Source organism: Capra hircus, chromosome 23, assembly GCF_001704415.2.
Source record: "Capra hircus breed San Clemente chromosome 23, ASM170441v1, whole genome shotgun sequence".
Taxonomy (NCBI): domain Eukaryota; kingdom Metazoa; phylum Chordata; class Mammalia; order Artiodactyla; family Bovidae; genus Capra; species Capra hircus.
In genome coordinates this window covers 12,937,245-12,961,472 of record NC_030830.1, presented here as the reverse complement: position 1 = coordinate 12,961,472, position 24,228 = coordinate 12,937,245, and the positions used below count along the sequence as shown (strand labels likewise).

General features: G+C 37.6%; 1 protein-coding gene across 5 annotated transcripts in view; it reads right to left on the bottom strand.

The window, feature by feature from the left end:
- The window catches only part of CDKAL1 (CDK5 regulatory subunit associated protein 1 like 1), a 607,581-nt gene that overhangs the window by 563,659 nt on the left and 19,694 nt on the right, over positions 1–24,228 (bottom strand). The gene's annotated exons all lie outside the window — the stretch shown is intronic.

The following is a 24,228-nucleotide window of genomic DNA, read 5'->3' as shown; positions in this document are numbered from 1 at the left end:
AAGTCTGAAATGTGAGACCAGAACAAGGAGACACCTGGAGGGAAAACCGTCCAGGTGAAGGGAACAGCAAGCGCGGGCACATACTCCCCGTGTTCAAGGAACAGCAAGAACATGAAGGTGACAGTGGTGGCGGATCAAGTCAGAGAAATGAAAAGGGTGTTCACCCCACACCTCCCAAGTTATGACAAAAACTCCCACTTTTACTCACATGCCTATTTATATTTAAATTCACTAAAGTTAAATAAAATTTAAAATTCAGGTTTCTGGTTACACTAGCCAATTTTCACAGAGAAGGTGATGGTGCCCCACTCCAGCACTCTTGCCTGGAAAATCCCATGGATGGAGGAGCCTGGTAGGCTGCAGTCCATGGGGTCGCGAAGAGTCGGACACAACTGACCGACTTCAGTTTCACTTTTCACTTTCATGCACTGGAGAAGGAAATGGCAACCCACTCCAGTGTTCTTGCCTGGAGAATCCCAGGGACGGGGGAGCCTGGTGGGCTGCCGTCTATGGGGTCGCACAGAGTCGGACACCACTGAAGCAACTTAGCAGCAGCAGCAGCCAATTTTCAAGTGCTGAACAGCCACCTATGGTCAATGGGTACCATACCGCGTGCATGTATGCTCAGTTGTGTCTGACTCTTGGTGACCCTATGGACTGTAGCCTGCCAGGCTTCTCTGTCCATGGGATTATCCCAGCAAGAATCCTGGAGTAGGTGGCCATTTCCTCCTCCAGGGGATATTCCCAACTCAGGGATCGAATCCACATCTCTTGTACTGGCAGGCAGATTCTTTACCATTGAGCCATCTGGGAGGCCCCAGGTACCCACATTAGACAATGTAAAACAGAACATTTCCATCACTTAGAAAGTTTTCTTGGACAGTGCTGTGATTTTTGGGCTGAACAGCAAAAGATGGTATTCAAAGAATCTCTGACTGCTGGGTGGAAAACAGACTGTAGGAGTGAAAACAAGGAAATAAGTCAGGCAACTATTATAATCTAGGCAACAAGAAGCTGCTGACTCAGCGTTAAGATGGTAGCCTCGGTGTGGATGAGAGAACTAGCAGGACTGTGGATGTCAAGACAGAGCCACCAGCATCTGCTGACAGATTCAGTGTGAGGTGTGAAAACCAGACGTGTTCTCCTTGACTCCAAAATTTTGCGCACACGCAACTGGAAGGTGGACTCCTCTTACTGAGATAAGAAGACAATAGAGGAAGAGATCTGTTGGAAAGATCAGGAGTTTTAGACATGTTAAATAGACAGGCCTATTAAAGATCCACAATCAAATAATACGTAACTAGACAGTTTAGGACCCAAAGGAGCAATTAAATTCAGAAATATATATTTGAGAAGTGCCAGCACTTTTCACTCTAGTGCATTGGAGAAGGAAATAGCAACCCACTCCAGTGTTCTTGCCTGGAGAATCCCAGGGACGGGGGAGCCTGGTGGGCTGCCGTCTATGGGGTCGCACAGAGTTGGACACGACTGAAGTGACTTAGCACTGACTTAGCAGCAGCAGCATATAGAGATTATTTAAAAGCTGTAGAGCTCTATAAAATTCCAAATCAGTGAGTATAGGTAAGAAAATAAACAAAGAAGTACCTTGGAGACTCTCCAACATTTAGATATCATATCATAATAATGAGGAGGAATCAACAAATATGACTAAAGGAGCAGCCAGTGAAATGGGAAGAGAACCAGTAACCAAAAGGGAGTGGTGTCCAGGAAGACCAGTGAGTGTATTTCGAGAAGGAAAGAGCTATGACAAATGCAAACAGACAAAAACTAAGAGGACAAAGACGTACTGACTGCATTTGGTCACTGGTGAACTTGACAAGAGCATTTTAGTAATGGGGTACAACTGGAGTAAGCTGGGAGCAGAAGGGGAAGCAGTAGGTATAAACAACTGCTTACAAGGAGCTTTTGCCACCTACAAAAAGACATGGAACAGTTGGAGAAAAGTATGGTGCCAAGGAAGGAGATTATTTTAAGATGACATGTTTGATGACAGGAATAATCCAATAAAGAGGGGAAATGGTACAATAGAGGAAGGAGAAAACAGCAGGAACGTCCTTGAGCAGATGAGAGGAGGTGAATTCACAATGATAAAACTGGCCTCAGTTCAATTTAGTTCAGTCGCTCAGTCGTGTCCGACTCTTTGCATCCCCATGGACCACAGTATGCCAGGTTTCCCTGTCCATCACCAACTCCTGGAGCTTACTCAAACTCATGTCCACTGAGTCAGTAATGCCATCCAACCATCTCATCAGAAGGGTGCATAGACCATTCATCAAGGGCCATGGAGGGGCCAGGGTAGGTTGGTGAAATAAATTCATGAAGACAGGAAGATTTGGCATTGGGAACATGTGACTATTCTCTTCTGATGGTTCTAAACAGTTATGTGCCCCGGTAGACATTGCTTTTCAAAGGAATCAACTGTGTTTTAGTTATCATTGTATTCCTAACACTAGCAAGCTGGCACGCATTAAATTATTCAAGAGTTCTATCCAACAAACATATCCTTGGAACTATCAGACTACACAGGGACCTCAGCTTAAGCCCTGACTTGTGCAGGACTTACCAATCCATTCTGTATGGAGAACACTCAACATTACACAGAAGAAAAGGTGTCACAGTCATCACCAACCACAGCTCGCCACCTTGCCCTCCCCACACAGCACTGCTACTCTAGGATGGGGTGGGAGGATTATACATATATCCAGCTTCCATGTGCAGAAAGTATCTCCTGCCTGTAATCCCCAGATGGCAACTACCCACTTTTATTTTGACTGATTTCCCCCTTCAGACAGTGGTCTGTTTACTCAGGACAGACCAAGCGGTTCTACTTTCTTAGACTATAACTGAGTCTCTTTGCCTTTAAGCTTACCATATATAGTGCCTTTCTCATTGTGATCAAACCCAGCTCCTGTGTGGTCTTTCCCTTCCTAGCCTCCCAAACTTGCAAACACTACAGACCCCTGTTTACAATGAGCTTTCAGAAATTATACAAAACTTGAACAATATTAGGAATTAACTATATAAAATGTAATTCAATTTCCTGAGCCCTTTTCTAAGAGTAAGGGCACTGAAAACAAATCAAATGTTAAACAGGAGTAGTAACATTAAAAAAAAAAAAAAGCAGTCAACATTACTGATGTTCATTAAAGGGGCAAAGTCGTATCCCCTCTAATCTGGACTACATCTAGCTCACTTCCTATACTTGCTTTCCTAGCATAACACAGTGTTTTTCTAACCAAATAAATTTAGGCCTATTAAGTCTGTTAAAACTTGACAAAGAAAAAATAATATCCTCAGTCTTCCAAAAATTGTGTAAGTAGTTCAAATTGCTGAGAGGAATCATTCTCTGCAATAAGCATGCTGAAACTAATGGGGGGGACGCTTTGACTAACAAAAGTGTCTGATTAGATAAGATAATGCAATACATCTATTATATCTAGTGTAACAATACCATTCACTGTAGCTAAGACTCTTAGCATTTCCATTATAAAAAACCTGTTTTTCAACTCTACCACCTGCCAGCCATTAAAATAATTTTCTTTTTCTCCTACAACACTCAAGTGTTGATCCTGGAAACATTCTACCACCACTCCCACTAAATGTTTTTGTTCTTTAGATTATCATGCAAATATTTTAAAAGCGTATTTTGTCTTTTTGCACTGCACAGGTCTGAATCCAAATATTAAAGTTCTGATGTGCAAGGATGGGCCACAGGAACATTCATTCCAGAAATATATCAGCATGTACTAGAGGTCAAGTTGGTAGAATCTTAGCCAATAGAACATTATTCTAATGCCCCAAATAAGAGTTACAGATATTATGATCCTGAAGACATCAATAGTGATAAACGGTTCTTCAACTGACAAGGCAAAAAAATCTAACAAGATAATATGAAACCAAAAAACATAAAAATAAAGATCAGGTAAAAAGAACTAAATTCATGGCGAGGAAAAGCAAGTATGCAATGGTGACAGTACAGTAAGAAAAAGTGGGCAAAAATACAACTATCCACTCTCTCCACCAGGTGTTAGATAGCTATTAACGAAAAAAAAAAAAAAGCCCAAATGCAAAGGTACGGTTATCCCTCAGAAGAGAAAATTGTTTCATATTCCTATCAAGTCCATATCAAGTCTTTCTTTTTTACCACAGCTCTTACTCTCTCCATCCCCTTATTGTGAGTTACAGTATCACTTTAAGTAGACATTACCCCAAGTAACAGGATCCCTGGAAGCCTAGGGAAGTCACCTGTATCAGTCAACTGAACCGGTCAGAAGGGCTGTAAAGGATTTAAGCCTGATTTAACTCCTAAGGATATAACCTGACACTGGCAAGTATTTGATTTCACTGTAAACAAGTCCTTCAAAGACAAATTTTTACAAAGCATTATAATAAGTGGTTACACTTTAGAGATCAACATATATGCTTCTCCAAGAGGAAAGACAAAACCAACTGTCCTTTAATAATGAGAACAGGCACCACGGAGGAAATTTCCAGGGACCTCAAAGCCTCAAAATATGTCGGATTTCAAACAAGTCCAATGGAAGTAAAGTCAAACTGTCAGACAATTCAAAGTGATTTAAGGAGGGAGAAAAAACCCTTATGTTCATGATGCCCTGGAAGTGTTTAAATTGCTTCACCAAAAGCCAGGGGAGGAAAGCAACATTTAAAAACGACTTCATATGATGCAACTTTAAAGCACACATCCTTAACTTATGTTAAGGATATGTGACAATTTCATCTGCATTCCTAAACTTTATATATTCCAGTTAGTCAGAACACTTTCCTTAACCTACTCACTGGGAAGACAAGGGCATTGCTTTATATCAGAATCATAAGTATTTGCCACCTGCAATGATTGAAAAAAATAAGGACAAAGACCAAATCTTTTCATTTTTAAAGTCATTTCCTTCAACCCACAGCAGTGTATCTCAGATTCGTTCAATAGCTAAGCAACGTGTAAAACTGACTTCACATAAATGAAAAGGTTGATATAAAATGTCTTGTGAAAGAAATAGCATTTTATGTATTACAGACATGAATTAGAAAATTGCAGTGTGTCTACATTTGAAAATATATTTATACAAGTTATACATCTGTAAGCACATTTTTTTTTTTTTTCCCCTAAAGAAAGGATTTGGGGATACAGGTGCTAGGCTTTTCAAACCCAGGTTCTGCAAGACAGCTTTGTTCTATTTTCCCAGAAAGATTTAGTATTACTTTTTGGAAAACCATGCATTAACATTCAGAGTAATGCCTAGCATACAGTAAAAGGTAAGTACGTTTTCGATATGACCATGAATAGCTAAACCAAAACTAGGGTGTTAAAGGTTGTTTACTGACTTGTACTTTACTGAAAAAGGCAAAACCTGCCTTTTTCATGATATTTAGTATAAATCATAAGTAAAATAATACCCAAACTGAAGACTGTACTTCAAGACCACTGTAGGCACTTCGCGCTGGCTGTAAATCTGCTCAGTTCTGAGGGCGCTACAGCAGCCGCCATTACTGACTGTCACACTATATGGCTCACTTTAATACCTACATTTCATTAATGTAGGAACAGCATTAAAGGAATAAGGAATAGCATTAAAACTGAGGGTTAATGAAATTTGTGATAAATTAATATATATGTATAGAATTGTTCTTCAAAATTTTACCCATGCTCTAACAAAAGAAATTTATATTTGGTTTGCCCAAAACATTAATACCTTTCAACTTTTAAAAGAAGGAGGAATGTTTTCTAAGAATGGAAGACAAGGTTTCATCTCCAAGTCCCCCACAACACAAACCTCAGTATCTTTTACACAGTTAAGTACACACTGCACAGCTGCAATGAAAACAACTCCTAAGAATTTCAAGAAGTGTAAGCTGGCCTGTTTACCAAACCAAACACAGGCGGTATATCTCATGAGTCAGTATACGGATAAAATACTCTTTCACAAAAGAATTCTCAATTTGAGATAATCTCTACCAGAAAGGATATATGGTTTATTTGTTCAGATTCAAATGTGAGATAATCTTTTATCCCCAAATCACAGTAAAATGAAATGTAAGTATGACTTTGAAAAATGAAAAATGTGTATTATAATAACCCCATTCCAGGTTTCCACAAGGTCCAAAGATCCAAGTTAGTAGGCATCAAGGTGCTACTAAGGTTCTGAAGGCCGTGCTGAAAAAACATCTGGGCTTTTCTTGCAAAAATTAATAATGTATTTTAAGATGAAAAAAATTAGAGATAAAACGTCAGTGAAGCCAACCCAGCCATAAGTTGAGGGACAGATACAAGAGTGACAGCAGAGTGAAAAGGGTAAATCTTCTCCAGAATGCTTGAACCCACAGCTAAGAAAGGCGACAGCCATGAACACTCTCTGTTACAACCTGGAGAGGGGAGACAGACAATAAACAATAAAGGGGTTTCATCTTTGAAGACCAAACAGGAGTAAAAAGTAACTGCTCCATAAGTGACAAGGGGGCCTAAGCCCAGGGAAGAAATTTGTGCCGGTCTGGACCCGAGTGACAACAGTGCCTCCTTGACATGGCAAATGGATGAATTCTGAGATCCTCCCAAATTCATGAACATCAAAAGACAGGTGGGAAACTCTGCTGGGGTCACTGTCTAACAAAGGGACTAGAAATTGTAATCCCACCTCCTGACAGCTAATTCCTACAACTACAAAACTGATAGTATTCTCATAACAAACTACCAAATGTCATAGACTTTCTGGGTGCTTGAAAATAATTGAAACCCTGAAGGCTAAGTTCACAAATGTCAAGGACCTAGTGCAGATGCGTCCAGTCCTTCAGAGTACCAGACCCCATGTGGTGATATACTCCTTTCAACTGCCAATGACTGAGAACACACACACACATATATTCAGAGACCTTGCCTACAGCGAATCTTCTAAATCTCTCACCCACAGGGGGTACAGACAACTAGCTGAGAAGTATCAATCCTCTGCGCATAAAGGCTTGAAGAGGCACTATTTCATGGACTACACAAGTCTTAATTTAAGTTCCAATCACTACCTCTGTATAAATATTATCAATCCTCCAAATAACCCAATACTCAGCCAGTCTCACCACCAAGGTCAAGCAAAAGGAAGAAGTTGGTTGGAGGACTGTGGCTTATACTGTAGTGACTAAAAGCAGTGTGGGTTCTAAAACCAGCCGGCCAGGGTAAGAATCCCGGCTCACCGTTATGACTCACGTGACTTTGGTCCAGGCTTTTAGCCTCTCAGTGATTCAGCAGCCTCACATGCAAAACGGGAATTAAGAAGAAAAAGTTCCTACTTCGCACATTTGTGAGAATACATGTAAAGCAGTTAGGTCAGTGTCTGGCACACAGCAGTGCAAGCAAAACAAAACCTACATGAAAACTCAAAGCTGGACTGAAAATCCTCAACAAAAAGAAGGGCACTGTATTATTACAAGCATCTTTTTAAAAAGTCTTAACGCAACAACTTTTCATATATACAAAGGCTATTTCCTTGCAGCCATGTCAGGGGAATCTAAAGCGAGCTACCACACGGCTTTCTTTCCTACCCAGTGCCACTCTTCCCCTGTCCTTTTAAGCTCCTGCTCTTGGTTCATGTTTCAGGTCATCAACACCTGCCAGAAACATTGCCTGCTTCTAAGGAAAACAATTAGAATTTTACAACACAAGACAGTCCTTCATCAGATGTCAAGACTTTCACCAAATAGGTCTGCCACACAGGACTAAATAAACACATAACCACAGAACTCAACTAAATAAGATAATGTGTGCAAGGAACTTAGCATAAGGGCTGGCACTCCATCAATGTGAGTTGTAGTCATTAATTCTATTAACAATGCTCCTGAAAAAGCATTGCTCAATCTCTCGGCTTTAGGTAAAAATAAATTTTTATTTGGTTGTGAGTGTACATGTTTTGTTATCAGAAGCAAATGGAATTTGTACATGCAACAATACAAATTTCAGAAACATTTTGAGTAAAAGAAGCCACACACAAAAGGGTACACACCGTATGATTTTGTTTATATGTCTCCCAAGAACAAACAGAGATAGTATCAGAAACTGGCTGCTACAGTTGGGAAGGAAAAGGGAGGATGGATGGGAAAGAAGCACAACAAAATTTTCCGGGATGATGGAAATGGTCTCCATCTTCTTTGGGTGGTTGGATACACATGGATACACAAAATGGGAAATATTCATCGAACTGAACACTTAAGACCTGTATATTTTATTGGATATAAATTATACCTGAATTTTTTTACTAAAAAAGCAAATACCTCTTTGTAATTGAGAGTTAGGGATGTTATATAGGTGACTTAGGAGAAGGAAGACTGAAGAATTGTGAAATTTAGGGTCAAAACTTAATGAGTTATGGTCCACGGAAAACAAATATATGCATCTGTGCTTTCTAGTAACAGCACACCTCCTATTTATATCCACCTCATCCATCTCCTATTGTCTCTCTCAGTTCTGATCACTGGCTCATTCTTCCACTCAACGCAGAGTTTGCTGTCTCTGCTCACACCACGATGCTAACAGAGTTAACAGAAAGAAAGACTGTGAATACTCAATCAAAACAGCAACGTTTTTATTAAATAGGCGAGCAGCTGTGTGAGCAGAGACTTGTAAATGCATCTCTTCTACAGGATTTTATGTTTAATTCAATTTGTTCAAATCAGAGCAGCAAAGCCCTATAACTATGGCCTAGACAAGGAAATAGTTTTGCAGAACAGAACAGAATCCTACATTAAAATGGTGTTTGTTAACAAAGAACTGCACTATTCATTCGTTCACTCAGCAAGCACTTACTGAGCACCTATCCCATCCCGGTCACTGTGTGCGGTGCTGGGAGTACAAAGGTGAGGCCCAGTCTGGCAGAGCTGACCGACATCTGAACAGATGGTCATAATATATTGGGTTCAGAGGCCTGGAGTATAGTCCTCTGAAAGCACAGAGGAGGGGGAAGATTTCCTTTGAAGGCTGGAGCTTTTCTGGAGAAAATAGGCAGAAAGAGAGAATGAAAAATAGACTCCCACCTAATTTCTACCCTATACGTAAGGGAGCTGCTACCGAAAGCATTTGTTTCTAAATCTGGGTTGGGAGTACATACATGGCTGTTCTGTGCCTTATTCTTTTAACTCTTTTTCTCTGTCGAGTATTTTGTAATGAAAAAAATTTAATGCAATCCGCCAAGTAGTGCCTGTAGACTCTGAAAACGTTCCCCACCAGCAGCTGCTTATTTCACGACAGACAACTTAGAGATGCCAGGGTTAGCTAGTCAGATGTGGAAGTGAATGGGAGAGGAGACAGGCTAAGATGTCTCTAGTGATGGCTGTGTGTTAGGCCTGGGGTGTAGGACATATTCCAACTTCATTTTATATATCCATAGGAAAAAAAAAAAAGGAGTATATATACCTTTGCCATAGAAAAAAATAGTTCATCATAAACAACTAACTCCACTCATTGTGATCTCTATTCTCTAAGCAAATGTTTACTGAACACTTGCTAACATTCACCCAGAGAAAAACAAACTCCTGCCTCCTAAGTGCCTGCCATCCAACAGGAGGGATAGTCAGGGGTGCCAACTGCAGAAATACAGCGGGTAGACTCTACAGTAAGGACTGGAGAAGACACAGCACAAGTCTGCAATGGGGGGTGCGTATGATTCAGTAATGATTCAACACTCATTATCCTCCTATTCCATAAACAAGTGGTAATCACATCATCTCACTAGCTCCTCCCCAACAGGGGAGAAAAAAAAAAACTGACAAAATTCTGGAACTCACTGTGAACTTCAAGGTGCTACTCTCATGCTGAAATAATACTGCCTTAAGCCAAAAGGACGGATGAGAATGTGCTAGATTGAGGCTTTAAGCAAAGGTAGACTTTTCTTGACTGGAGTGACTAATATGTTTACACGGATAATACAACTCGGTTACTTCTTCTTCTTTTGCTGTTCTCATAGACACTAAATGACCGGTCTCAAGTTAGTTTTTTAGAAACTTCATTTTTCCATTCTAAAAAAAAAAAAAAAGTTTGATTCAAAATAAAGTCAACCACACACACACACATACCACGCATGTATAACAAAGTAAATTTAAAGTACTTTTGAGATTAATTTTTTTAATTGACTTTCCTCTCCTTCCTCCAACCCTTCGGTAATCCAACATGCTCTAAGAATAACGCCACTGCTCACACACCTCCTTCTTCCTGCACTTGAGAGTTTAAAGGTAAGGGACAAGACAGATTTGCGATGTTTTGATAGTGTGTTGCCATGGAAATGACTGGCTTATTCCTTATGAAGCACCATGACTTCATGGCAAATGAGAAAGGAATAGGATGATTTCTGAAGATTCAACTCAGAGAAAAATTAACACCTAGGGGGGGATAAAAAACCAAAAACTAAACAGACAACCTAGAAAATACTGCAATGTCAAAAGTTATAATGAAATATTTTCAAAGAACTTATACAAGCCTGACCTCCAAAACAGGAACCCTGTAATCAAAAAGGAAGATATAATACTAACGTGAAGATAAGCCATTCAAATAACATGGACCAGTGGTTTCTAAATAAATACATTACACCCTTAATCCCGATAGACTATGAGCAAAATCCTATGACTTTCTGTGGATACATTATAAAATTAAACCCATACCATACTTTTCCCTTCCTAAAAGCAGTCTGCTTTTTTTTTTCTTTCTTTCCTTTTTTTTTTTTGCTGCCCCTGTTTATACAGCTTATCCCTTATCACACTGACAAGACTGGGAACCACAGCAGATGGTCCCCTCAGACATAATTCTAACAGGTTTTTTGTGCAAACAAAAGATAAAGAAGGCTACAGCAATGATTTACTGATATCTAAAGTTGAAAACTGACAAAACACAAACTGCTTTTTTCTTACTGTTTGAACTGTTTATCCTTTAAATTTCTAAGATAGATATGGCCAAAATTAAATATGATTTCAAACTACAAAACCAAATACCCAGTTTTAACAGCCATTAAGTCTTGTCTTTTGAGTCACCAAAATGTCCTAAATTACATTTTTAAAAAACACTATTTACCATTCCTTTTGTACTGGCAAAAGGGGAAAATATTTGTAAGTTTCTGACTTATAAATTCAACTTAGTTGCTAGTTGTGAAATAAACTACTCATCTGAATTTTTCTTAAGCAAGGAAAATGCATTTGAATTGAAAACTCCAAAATGTTTTCCCCAAGAAGAGTTAAGAATGAATTAACTGAATCAATTCTGGAATCTTGGTTGTAGAACTAAAGCCTGTTCTGTTTCAAAATAATCTACCTAGTGAATATAACACAAAACCAAATGAAAAAGTCCTCCAAATTACTCATCCTTCAAGATTAAAGAGTGTTTACATACCATAAAACAGAAGCTCCCTCATGATAATCTAATTGCAAAGAGCACTGTTTTTATGGCATACCTGAAAATCTAGCAAGAGCCACAAACAATAATATATAATGAAACTGACAAGCATCTGAAATAAACTACCCAGACATCAAGCAAAAATACACCAGACAGACCCACAGGGCTCTTGTAATGTAGGTCATGACTGTCAGACCATGGCGAAAACATGGTGACCCTTGATAAAAATTAACCTTGATTATATGTAATCATGCACATATTTTGCTCTCAGTAACCAGCCCTTTGAAGTAAGTACATAAAGCTGCAAGAGGTGGATATCGGAGTTTGTTGTGAACTACTTTTCACAAAGAAAATATCTGCCTCATCATCTGTCAATGGAGGTATAAGGTAGCTTCCAACAAAATAGTCCAAGACTTCTGTGGCCTTCATACCTCTTACTTCTGAGAGATCTTACTACTTCAACAAAATGCACTTCCTCTATAATGTGTTTGTACAGATGTCTACTGCTGCTGCTGCTAAGTCACTTCAGTCTAACCCTCCATAAAAACCTACATGTACATATATTCCAGCTAAACTCATCCTTTCTAGAGGTAGAATATGGCTGAGTTTTTTGGGGTTGGTTTTTTTTTTTTTTTGGTAGAAAATTATAAAATAAGCAAATAAAAAGTCAGATCAGGAATAATAGGCCTGATCATCTAATCTTATACGGTCTCTTTTTTGTAGAAGTCACTCACAAAGTCTCAGACTGGGAAAGAGGCGGTGCTAAAATACTGACGTCTCAATGAATCCAAACTCAGACACAAAACCTCTTACAAAGCCTTAGACAGGGACAAAAACCCCCCATGCAGCAGAACAGAAAGATATGAGCATGTTCATATGGTATAAGACAATTTATCCACAGCTAGTTTTAACTCAGGTAGTGACAGCATGATACTCTGAACCCAGCATAAGCCAGCTAGTCACATTGCCTTCCACAGCCACAAAGCAGGTGTTTAATTCTGCCAGCCAGCCGTCACACGTGAGAACTGAAAGCAGGACCCAGTGAAAGACTGTGCTTCCAGGTCCATGATCACTGGAAGAGCAGTGGGTCACAAAGTCACAGGAAACAATAGGTGTTCTCTGTGCAATGATTCCAAATCCAGTCTAAACCCACTGGATCATGGGTAAAAGTACATAATTTTCTGATGGAGGAATATCCAAGATCCAGGACACTAAAAGTGTACTAAAAAAGTGTAGTCTAACAGCTGTTATTTGATGGTCTGTATCCTAAACTAAATGATTTATTTCTGAACAGAAAATTCTGTAAGACAGAGCAGAAACCTAATTTTGATATTTGCAGCAAAAGTATGCCATTTATTACAACTCTAAGACACAATAAAAAGCATGAGGCTGATTCTAAGAAATAGAATTTAAAACAAATGCAGTGTATTTTCTTTAAACACATATTAGGTTCACTTCCATCTGCCATCTTTCTAAAGGATGAAAAACTCGCTAACTGAAATATGTTTGCTAATAAATATAACTTGAGATTCTTCTTTGAAATTAAACTGTAAACATGTTATGAAAACTCTTGTTTGCAGACGGCGCCAGTCACACACTATTCCCACTGTGGTCACTACGTGCGCTTCTCTGTGTTACCTTGCTTGTCAGTGTTTGTTACTTATGTATTAAGAATGCATGTATAGTAAATGTGTATATATGCTCACACACGTATACACACACACACACGTTTGTTACTTGTGTGTAAATATGTATACACATATTCTTAATACATAAGCAGCAAACAGTGACAAGCAAGGTGAAATAAGAATACTGTATTCCACAATGGAAAATTTCCATCTGAAAAGGCAGATCTAACATGCTTTTTTAAAAAGGCAAACAGGAAATGTGTAACAATGAGTTGCACAACGTGGTCCTTAAAATCCTGAACTCACTAAATGTCATCATGTTAGCAGGAGACTGGCTACAGGCTAATTTAATACTTAAATGTTAATATAATTTTCCCATTACTACATCTGCCATGAATGTTCTTTTAACCAACATAAGCAAGGTTAGAAAATGGTAAGTAAGGAAGAAGAGAAAAGTCCTCCAGCAATATCCTTATTACATAAATAGTCACAAATAGGCATTATTTCCAGGCCTAGTTTGTTAGAAATTGCTATACTTTCAAAAATGTATGATTTGAGCAGAAATAAAGGAAGTAACTAGTTTAGTTAAAAGAAAAAAACTGAAAATAATATAACTGAAATTAGACTACTTGTCTTGCCAGGAATATCTTTTAAAAATAGTGTAATTTTATTTAAAACATGCAAAGACTAAATCCTAAAATAATTAATTTCTTTAGCCACCTCAAGACGAGTCACAAAAAATAGCACTGGATAAATCTTGTTACAAATACTGCAATGTGGACCCATACATATGATAAATAAAGTATAAGAAAGCACTCAGCATTTCTATGTAAACTGCTTCTGAAGGATTATTATGGAATGCACACACTGGCTGAACTTAAAGTGTTCACATTTTAAACATTAATTTACTTTGACTATGTGCATGTCAAAATGAAAGATTGCTGTCTGGATCCAGACATGCCATATTAATATTGAACACAGGCATTCACTTCAGGTCAGTAGTCACTCCAAGTCGACTTCAGCAGGTGGTAACAGTAATGTACTCATTAAAATGTATGTGTTACAGGGTTATCTCCCCAAAACAGCTCTCAAATAGAGGGAGCCTTGAAACTGAAGCATTAGATATGCTAGAACCAACCTCTAATTGTCACAAGTCTGGAGAAAATTGAACTTACTCTCTCTCCCTAATAACTAATAAATTTAGCAGCTTTCGTCAGTATCTCAGGAAAACCCAGAGTTTTAAATTCTATGAAGCTAACCTGGTTGCCTCCAAGAGAGTAAAATGCTCTTGAATCAATGTACACAGACTAGAGGATCACTTCAGATGCAGAAGCCAAATATAGGAGTTTCCTTCATTTTGGATGCTTCAGTGTATATCTTAATTAAGTAAAAATTTACTCCATTCACTTCAATTAACTCTATTCAAATTGTTTTCCCCTTTTCTGAGATAAATTCAGTTCTCCAACTAAAGGCATAGAGCTCAAGATATTAGAGCTGATTCAAACCAAGGAGATCCGCCCACCCCTCTGCCACCCCAAAAAATTACATCTGACCTTAGGCATGAGAAAATATACCAAAAAACTCACTTCTTAAACTACTTTTCAACACCAGGGATAAATCTATTCCATTTATAACTGGCACACCAAAACTCAAACAAGATCATTCTCTAGCAGTCTTTCAGTTCTCTCACTCCTAAGTTATCCCATCATTTCCACTAGCAGATAACTCACTTCATTTTAATAACTTTTAAATATACACAAACTATGTTCTTTACAAGGTGTTCCCCCACCAAAAAAAAACACTGATCTATTCTGTACATAAATAAGCAGGATCCCCAAATTCGTAACTAATCACCTCACATTGCTTCATTTCTTCATTATCCACCCAATTACTAGATAAGCAAAGAACAGGGAGAAAGACAGGTCAGCAGAGACAGGAGAAATAGAAGCCTTCTTACAAGGAAGAGACTGTATCTGCCTTGTTCACTGATAAATACACAGCACCATAGGCACATGATGAATATTTAATGAATAAATGAATTTATAAAGAACCAGAGAATACTGGAGTTCAACTCACTCATTTTAGATATAAGTATACTGAAACCCAAAAAGATTAAATGGCTTGGCTAAGATCACAAGGCAAGTTGGTCAGTCTTGCAGAGTTTAACACACTAGATGCTGTTTTTACATCGTTTTTTCTTGTTCTCCCACCTTTAATACTAATTCTTTAAGCTCAACATAAATCTTTCTAGAAATTAAGAAATACAGATGCAATGTAGACCCTCCCCAATCAGGGGGCTAATGTTTCTAAAGATTCCCATAGCAGGAGAATAATAAATTTGGAAGGAATTTAAGATCTAACTGGAAGACAGGACAGGGAAACCAAAGGTAGAAAAAGAACCCACAGAAGCCCCTATCAATATCTGTAAAATTTACTACAATCTAATGAAGATACCACACTAAAAGAAAAGAACAGTGACATTTTACTTTTACTTCGTAATGACAAAGACTGCATTTTCAGGTTCTCTAACCTCCCCTGCTTCCGAGAAAATTCAGGATTTCCTTTCTATAGTTTAATTCAAATATGAGTAAACTTCTTTTGACTTGCAGCAGATAAAATGCATACTCAAGATGTATCCAAACATTTACAAGTCCAATAGATTCTTTCTGGGAATTCCAACAGATTCCCATTTGCAGGGAGGGGTCGCAAGAGGTCCCAGGGACCCTCCAGCACATATCTCAGCTTCCTCCCATCTCTCAGATAAAAGATGATAAGCACTAGGGCCCCAGAGTATCTCTCTTTTCCAGATACTTCTCTTCTCTTAACTGAAACGTTAAGTCTCTACAAACGATCTAGGAGCCATTTTTCTTCCTTTTTAATCACTAACCCTCAGTGTCCTCTTTTCTAAATTATCTTTAAAAGGGGTGATTTAAATATACCTGAGGAAACAAATTCTAACGATCCTGAAGGATTATTAAAAAAGTAAGTATATCTATAGGAACGTCACACAATGTAAAAACCATACTGGCAGTGGGGGAAAGTATTCAAACTTAGTAGCTAGTTTCATACTCCGATAAAGCATTTTTCCATCCTCTATAACACCTTTAGGTTTAAAAAGCAAACCACCAGAATTAAGCATTCTAGTGGCTGCTAGTCAATGCTAATTAGCACAACATGCTTAGATTTCTCAGGTGCTCCATAACCTACACCATAATGAAATCTAACTCGCCCCAGATGTTCTTGACCAAAGTAAAAGCATGTCTTTGGCAGGTGGCAGAAGAAATGATGAGTCAGGAAGAAATACTCAGCACTGGCCAGATGCCTTAAGGTATCACCAGTAGGAACAGGAAAATTAAAAGAACCAATTGAGGAAACTAACAAAGAACAATGTGTCTATTCTGTTCAGTCATTTCAGGCAGGAAATCTATGCTTAAGGCGCCCATGAATCACAGCATTTGTAATGCACCAAGAAGGCCCCTTACTATGGTCAGGCTCATTAAATGGTCTCAAAAACTTAAGACTACTTGACCTAAAAAAAATGCTAAATATAATTCTTTCAGGTGGTTAAGAAACCATCGGTGGTTTACACCTAATGGTAAAAGAAAGGGCAACGAAAATGAGAAACCACCTCTGTACTTACATGGTATCACTCGGTAAATTTGACCCATTTCTCATGAATGACATGAATATTGATATAAATTCATTCAACAAACATGAACTGAGTGTTTATTATAGACCAAATATGATAAAGAGTACCAAGAATACTCCTTGGAAGAAAAGTTATGACCAATCTAGATAGCATATTCAAAAGCAGAGACATTACTTTGCCAACAAAGGTCCGTCTAGTCAAGGCTATGGTTTTTCCTGTGGTCATGTATGGATGTGAGAGTTGGACTGTGAAGAAAGATAAGTGTCAAAGAATTGATGCTTTTGAACTGTGGTGTTGGAAAAGACTCCTGAGAGTCCCCTGGACTGCAAAGAGATCCAACCAGTCCATTCTGAAGGAGATCAGCCGGGATTTCTTTGGAAGGAATGATGCTAAAGCTGAAACTCCAGTACTTTGGCTACCTCATGCGAAGAGTTGACTCATTGGAAAAGATACTGATGCTGGGAGGGATTGGGGAAAGGAGGAAGAGGGGATGACAGAGGAAGAGATGGCTGGATGGCATCACCGACTCGATGGACGTGAGTTCGAGTGAACTGCAGGAGACGGTGATTGACAGGGAGGCCTAGCGTGCTGCGATTCATGGGGTCACAAAGAGTCGGACACGACTGAGCGACTGAACCGAAATGAACCAAGAATACAAGAAACAAGGGCTATCTCTGTACTCAAGTTCAGTTTTATAAGAGAAAGATATGTAAACAAAAACTCTAGAGTCTAATGAGTGCTATAAGCAGAGATAAAGATGATCTTGGTGGTAATAACGTGTTAAGGAAAAAGCCTGATTTGGGAGGTGTGGTGAGGGAGATGGGATAAGGAAGAATGGAATTAGGATTTCACACCTGGTACTTAATCTGGAGCTTTACCTCTTTCAAAGTGAGACAAAGTAAGTGAGAAAACATGATCTGTCCACTCGCCCCTCACATTTCTGTGTCAAAATGTGTTATTTCACAAATGAGAATTAAAAAGTCAAAAAAAAGATACACATACATGTGTAATGAAACTAACACTGTGTGCATGTATTCAGTTGCTTCAGTCGTGTCCAACTCTTTGCAAGCCTGTGGACTGTAGCCCACCAGGCTCCGCTGTCCGCAGAATTCTCCAGGCAAGAACACTGGAGTGGGTTGCCATGCCATGCCATCCTCCTCCAGGGGATCTTCCTGATCGAACCCAATGATCGAAGACGCGTCTCTTACATCTCCTGCACTGGCAAGAGAGTTCTTTACCACTAGAAGGCAATGGCAAGCCTCTCCAGTGTTCTTGCCTGGAGAATCCCAGGGACGGGGGAGCCTGGTTGCCTGCCGTCTATGGGGTCACACAGAGTCGGACATGACTGAAGCGACTTAGCAGCAGCACCATCTGGGAGGCCTATGTATGTATACACTATCAACTACAGTCCAATGACAGCAAGGAAATCAAACCAGTCAATCCTAAAGGAAATCAGCCCTGAATATTCATTGGAAGGACTGATGCTGAAGCTTGAAACTCTAATTCTTTGGCCACCTGATGTGATGAGCAGATTCACTGGAAAACACCCTGATGCTGGGAAACACCCTGATGCTGCATCCTGATGCAGGAGGAGAAGGGGATGACAAAGGATGAGGTGGTTGGATGGCATCAACAATTCAATGGACATGAGTTTGAACAAACTCCAGGAGCTTAGTAAAGGACAGGAAAGCCTGGCAAGCTGCAGTCCCTGGGGTTGCAGAGTCAGATACTACTGAGCAACTGAACATCAAAAACACAGCCCAAAGTAAAACATTTTTTAAAAAAAACAAGGGGGGAAAGCCAAAGAAAAGATAAATAAGTTCCCTGATAATCCATGTCATCTTAGAAGCAAGATCTCCAATCTCCCAACTTCTAATCTCTTATTTCTTCTATGAAATCACCTCATTCTGCCTCACTGGTTCCCTGAAGAAGCCATTTATTATACATTACTTCAATATACTAGCCTCATGTCCTAATTAACACTCACCATAAGAAAAAGATGTGCAAGAGAAATACTTTAAAAGATATTTAAACAGATTATAGTAAATTAAGCACGTTTAAATTAAATTTCATTAAGTTACCAGTTCATTGCAGAGACTCAAATTTAAAACATAATGGTGAATTTTCTTTATTAAATACTTAATATAATAAAAGCTAACATTTTATCAACCATTTATTAATTTTCACAACAACCCCATAACCCATTTTAGAGACAAGGAGTCACAGGCTCAGAGAGGTATGAGAAATACTTACTCAGTGATGCTGAGTATGCGTATTTAAAAATTACCCCACGTTGTTCAAGCATCTGAGTGGATCAGTGTCTTTCAGATTATGACAAGAACCAAAACTGGGGGACAAAAATTCCAAGGCAAAGCTACAGGGGCATTACACTTTCAGATAAAGGGCTAAATAATAGAAGGAAAAGTAATCCCCCCTAGAATACTTTTCACAGAAAGAATAGAAAGAATAAAAATACCTTGTAATTCTCATTGGATGAAGAACAGGTAAGTTGAATTCCTTATGTTTAAGTCATATACATTGTTTGCTATGATATTTTTATTTTAACACGTTTTTTAAAATATTTTAGTTCACCCATATTTTAAGCTTGGTCATCCTCACTGCATAATCATCATAAGGTCTTGCAATTTTCAACCACGGGCAGTATTTTTCTACTATTGGGGTTTGGGAATACATGATCCTCAAAGTTCACCAAATAGGAAAGAAGCATAATAAAATGGTTCACTTCTTAGCAACTGCCTATGATGTCTGTTTCTTACTCTTGAGATATTTTCTCATTGACATTTTTAAAAATTAAAAAATAAAAAGATGTTGATAAGCCTCTGCTTAATAAAACCAATGATCCAATTCCCTTTCCTAATTAAAAGCTGACAGTACTTGGAGTACTTACTAGTTTCAATGAATGTTCAGATGTAACAGTCTTATTAAAATTATGTCTATTTTGTAATTTCCTTCATTACTAATGCAGGCTTAAAGAAACTGATTCTGAGATTCGTTTTTCTTGTTCTTTTCCAGTCCCTGACATAGACTGGTGAGTGGTACGGTGGACTAACAAGTATATTCAACCAACACAGATGACTGAAATTAAAAAGCTGTAATAGATCCACATATCTAGGCCACAGGGAAGGGTCATACCGTTAGACCAGCAGCATAAATTAGCACATTATGAAGGCATCTAAAGGAGCCAAACAGAATTTGTATGATGGATTTTTTTTCATACAAATATATAATGCTGATTGACTGGATTTCTTTTAATCACAAGCATTATTTAGGGGGAAAAAAACTGCTTGTATAATATCACATTTTATTACTTCAGCTCTTATCCTGAGAAGCACATCTGAAGCTATGGGGAACCTTGGGGAAGGGCTGGTAGGTGGGAACCCATTGAAAGCATTTTGGGGACACATAGCTGTCTCTCAGTTTCATGCACAGAAACAATTTTTTTTTAAGTTATTATGAGTGCATTTCTGCTCTAACTTACAACAAATCTGTAAACCCAAAGTCATTTAGGAAAATAATCTGTTATTTACCAAACCCACAAGTTTTACATATATTAAAAGACTAGGTTAAAAAACAGATCTGTCTCTTGCTGAATAATTAAGACATTATTAATCTCTACAATAAGAATTTCCTGAGTATGGGCTCTGAAGTATTACAATGTCACAATACTTCCCTTCAATTTTTCATACTATTCCATAGCTCACAAAAAAATTGTCAACCACTGGAAGAAAATGTCTAAATGATAGTTTTTAGCTACTAAAACAGTTGCTGAATGGTCAAATCCTCCTTTAATTATCCATTTTTTAAATAATTCAGACAAATCACACACGCATCATATTAGTAACACCAGAAAAAGCAGCAATAAGAGGGAACATTTAGATATAAGCACATACACTCTCATGAACATAATGAACCCTCTCACTGCCAAGTATGTCTTCACCTCCCCCAAGCTACATACATTTAGTAACTGAGACAATCACGTCAGAGCTATAAAGATGAGTTTTTAATGGAGCAAGATGTTAACTATTTCTAAGGATTAGTACCTTAAAAAGAGATATTTAAGAAAATAACAAAAACTGAAATCTACAAGCTATGTTGGCTGGAAACATTTTCTACTTTCAAGTAAAGGAAACAGTGGAACCACACCTGAAGTTGTCTTAGATTTCTTAATCTTACCCCCAAACAAAAGTCAAGCATTTTATACTACTGGTCACAGAAGCATTCTGTGCTGGTCTACATCCAGCAAAAATCACTGGCAAATTCTATTTATATTTTTTAAAAAAACTACAGAGCTTTGATTGGACATTAAAAATGTAATATTAACAGTTGTATTATCTTAGGTCATAAACTACATTGGATGTAATATGCTCCATGAATTAAAAAAAAAAAATCAGGAGGTTTTCACCTAATAGCATGGGAAATGTATTCACCACATCCTATTATGTAAATAATCCTCACTCCGAGTCAAATTCATTTTATTTAATTTTTGCATTCTTCACCTAGAAAGCTAGTCATAGAATCTAGAGTCTCCTTTCATCACACTACTGCCAGTAGGAAATTCAAGCAATGGAAGATCTTGGTAAATTTTCAAAGGTATTTTTACCATAAAATAACACTGCAGAATGGATAACCTATGTGGTATGACCTAAAAGCCACATAAATCATTTATTTATAGCTGTTATGTTTTAATCACTGGATAGTTTTTAGAGGCTTAAAAAAAATTAATGGTTTGTGCTATACAAAAGCAACTATGTTTTCCATGAAACATTAGGCTGTCACATTAATACAAGGTTTTATCATTAATTATACTGGATTATACAGGAGTTTATGTCTACAAGATGATTGCTAAATATCTGAATTTCCAAACCATTTCCAAATAAAAATGAAACCTGGTCCTAGCAAACTTCACATGAATTAAAAATCCATTTACAAAACAGAAAATTAAACCTAAAAAATATAACCTCAATTTAATACCTTTGCAGATAAAACATGGAACATTTTTTTCAATCAAAACGCAGAGTATACATATGTAAACAGTGCCACCTTTTGGAATATTTAGGAACTGAGCTTCTAAATTGTACAAAAATACCTTTAAATGTAACAGATGAAAGAGAAATTTAAAAAACACCAGTTTACAATTTACTAACATTAAAGTGTAATAAATTAGCTGTTTATTTTAAAACTTCTAAATATTTTCAAAAACTGTTAGTATTATCTCATGTGTATATGCTTCCATTTCATTTTCATGAGGTTGGCAGACCACCATGTCATTTCAAAGAAAACTGAGGTTCAGAAAATGTTAATGCCTGACCCAAATAATTCCTCAGTTAAGAATGGCTGAGTCCTCAATATCCTGAAACTGCTAGTTTTCAGATGTCAACGTTAGTTCCTCAGTCAAATCCTGTAAGTTACAATAATGCACTGTACTGAACTGAATTAAAAAAAAAAAAAAATCAGGTTTTCCTGATTCATTTCCACGCTACATAAGATTTTGCAAAATAACTATTATTTGCACAATGTTTTTTGTATACACTTGCAAAGAAAAGATATTTATGTTTAAATTATTACATCAAGAACACACACTGACTACATTCACACAACTGTTTACATTTTACAAACACAAAAACTCTTCATCTAACACAGTATTCTTCCTGCCCCTATGCTAACAGAGAAAACCTTCACTGAAAACTAAAAAACTTTCTCTCATTTTTTTCGCTCAGGGTAAAAAAGCCCTTGTTTATGGCTTGCACGTGATTTGCAACTTAGGTAAGACACAAGATAAAAAGCTGCTTACAGATGAGATGGAAATGATAAGCTTCAAATATTCTCCCTAAAGCTTCTCTGTCTTAATTTGATCTCTCATATTTAGATGTCTGTAAAGCATTTTCAACGTCTTCTATTTTTAATCTCTTTCACTGATTTCCTGAATAATTTTTATGAGACTGTAATATATTTATTCTAAAACACCCTCACAACTCCCTGATTTTTGTAAGCTCACTAAGAATTCAGCTCTCACATGGAAAAAAGAAAATATTCAACAGTCTTATCTTTGATTCATTTGTTACTATGAATTTTACTCAAAGTGCAGTCATTGATAGTAATTTATGGAAAATTCAGAAACAGTTAATATATGTAATGAGTTCTTCTTAAATTATTGTATACCGCCACTCAATTCAAAAGAAAGAAGAGCTGGTAAGATGGTAACTAAAATGGTTCCTGAAAATACTGAAAGAGTAAAAGCAAAGAGCAAGCCAGAGGGAAGAGTCAGAAGTACATCTTCTGAGAAACCGAACTCCACAATCAATACAATTATCAGACATTAACTAGAAATGTTCGTTAAGTAGCCTCACCTCTTGTTCCTAATATATTGGAGAATAAGCACAGTGTGAGACATAAAAGCTGGTAAAGCTAGCCATTTCTAAAAATAACTTAGTGGGAAAGATTGAATATAAACATACTGAATACATTTTTGAAGGATTCCATTTCACCCTCACAGTTCTTTTTTCATCACTGGGAGGGCTGAATGCACCGCCCCCCCACCGCCCCCACCAAGAGTAAATAACATAGAAATCTTCTCTGCTACTCCTGCTAAGTCGCTTCAGTCGTGTCCGACTCTGCAACCCCATAGACAGCAGCCCACTAGGCTCCTCTGTCCCTGGGATTCTCCAGCCAAGAATACTGGAGTGGGTTGCCATTTCCTTCTCCAAGAAATCTTCTCTAGATACTCTTAATTTCCCTCCACTATTTCTGAATGAATGAAAATCCCATTTTGAAGGCCCTTAGTTTTATTTCTTTTGCTTTCACCCTAGGTAGAAGGGGAAAAAAGGAGAAAATGTCACTTTCGTTGACACCCTGTACTATATGCCCCCTTACCAATTCCTGCAAATAACTCATTTGACTACAAGCAATGCTCCAAGATCACTTCTCTCTGCAAATGTACAGGCATACACATAGATATATGAAAATATATATAACTAAATTTTACTGCATTTGAAGGAACATCAAAATTTCTAATACTGAATTCAATCCTACTAAATTGAAAGCAATTACTTCCAATTTATAAGAATGGATTAAATTAGATTGCTGATTCAATATAATTTGCAGTGTCCATGTCAGGCAAAGTGATAATATGAAGATCTTACCAAGACATGTCAGGACCATACAGTCTGGACTTGACAGGCACTAAATTGGAGTTTACTGAAAAAACTCCTATTTAGGGACTCACACACACACACACCACACACATTTATTGAACCTTTAGAATATACTTTAATTTGCATATTTTACAAATATTCTTTAGAGCATAAAGAATAAAGTTAACTTCATTATAGTCAAAAAATAGTTTTCATTTGGCACTAACACACACATACAAAAAACACTTGAATTCCTATTGTGTGCCAGGTACTGAATTTGATAATGATGAAACCACACACTGAACACTTCTGTATATACTAACATTTAATGTTTAGAAAGGATGGCTATTGTCATCTTCATTAGATAAATAAGAATACTGAAGCATAGAGGTACTGTCCTTTGCCCAA